Raw genomic sequence first — 1,256 nt, 5'->3', positions numbered from 1 at the left:
TTTCCTGGTTCAGGCCATGTAAAATGACATATTCAGTGGACTCATGCCGAGGTTGTGAGTTTAAGCCTCACCTGGAGCAGCCTGGTTTTCTGTCTTGACAGGTAAACAGTGTTTTGTGTTATTTGCTAAATGGAGAGAGGATTCTGTGTTAATTGTGCTCCTCCTGGGAGAGGTCAAGATGAGAAGTTCACCAGGCTGGTGGTAAATATCCTGTCCAGGAATATCGGGGCTGTAGGGGGTCAGATCTATAGATGTAGTAAACACATTAGTGGAGACGGTGTGTCTGCTCTCCGTGAGAGAGCCGGGCGGGAAGAATAATCTGTGGTCTGGGAAGAAGAGACCCTTGTTGGAAGAGCGGCGCTCCTCACAGGAGAGAATGAAAACAATCTTTTTCAGGGACGCTGATTTTTCTCTTTGGGTGAATTAAAAGCACTTGTTGCAAGTGACCTCGTGGTGCAACGGTAGCGCGTCTGACTCCAGATCAGAAGGTTGCGTGTTCAAATCACGTCGAGGTCAGCTGATGTGTTTGCAGGTGCTGCTGGTGCCGAACCCGGAATTTACACCATGCAGTCGGGTTTTAGCTGTACACCACCTAGGTAATCTGAATGGAATAACAGAACAGTACAGAACACCCAGTCAGGAGCTTATGCAGCATTTCATCTTGAACACGACAAGAGAAAAGGTACACTGCACATCCGCGAAACATCACGTCCGACTTTAGAGACAGTGACATCAGAGAATGGAAGTTTCAGACCGCTTTTCTGTTACAGGTTCAAGCAAACCTGAAAGTTAGGGAGTGTTTGTTCACTTTTGTATGAAAAAGTGTCTGAAGCCTGTAATTATAATTTGCCCTTCTTTTAATTGTGGTTGAAATCCACTCCCATGTACCAAGACCTTACAGTATATTCATGTTTACTTAAATGACTAACTATTGGACTATTGGACATTAGATAGTGTTTTTTTTTGTAACGATTTGCTATTTCATGCAGGAAAGAAAGGAACCCAGACCCAACGTTTGCTTTCAGGTGGGGTTCATTTACATAACAGACATCTATTTCTGAGGAGCCTGAATTGAATCACACAGCCCCGGTAAAAGTCGTATCGACAATCTTATAAACCGAAATCAGACGCGTTATCCATTAAACCACTAGCCCGTCATGCAAATTAATTGCACCATGGTGAGTTCAGTGCCGCTACCAGTAATACCCCACCCCCATCTTAAATTTCTAAGTGAGAAACGTGTTTTCTACATTTTT

The 1,256-nt window shown here is 43.9% G+C and overlaps 1 non-coding gene across 1 annotated transcript; it reads left to right on the top strand.

Annotated features, from left to right (window-relative positions):
* The first annotated feature begins 444 nt into the window (after positions 1 to 444).
* On the top strand, positions 445 to 516 carry trnaw-cca (transfer RNA tryptophan (anticodon CCA)). Its single transcript has one exon. It is a non-coding gene; the product is annotated as a tRNA-Trp (tRNA).
* Positions 517 to 1,256: the final 740 nt, after the last annotated feature.

This window comes from Lepisosteus oculatus, chromosome 14 (assembly GCF_040954835.1).
Source record: "Lepisosteus oculatus isolate fLepOcu1 chromosome 14, fLepOcu1.hap2, whole genome shotgun sequence".
Classification (NCBI taxonomy): Eukaryota; Metazoa; Chordata; class Actinopteri; order Semionotiformes; family Lepisosteidae; genus Lepisosteus; species Lepisosteus oculatus.
The sequence above is the reverse complement of the archived record's forward strand: the minus strand, read 5'-3'. Positions and strand labels throughout refer to the sequence as shown.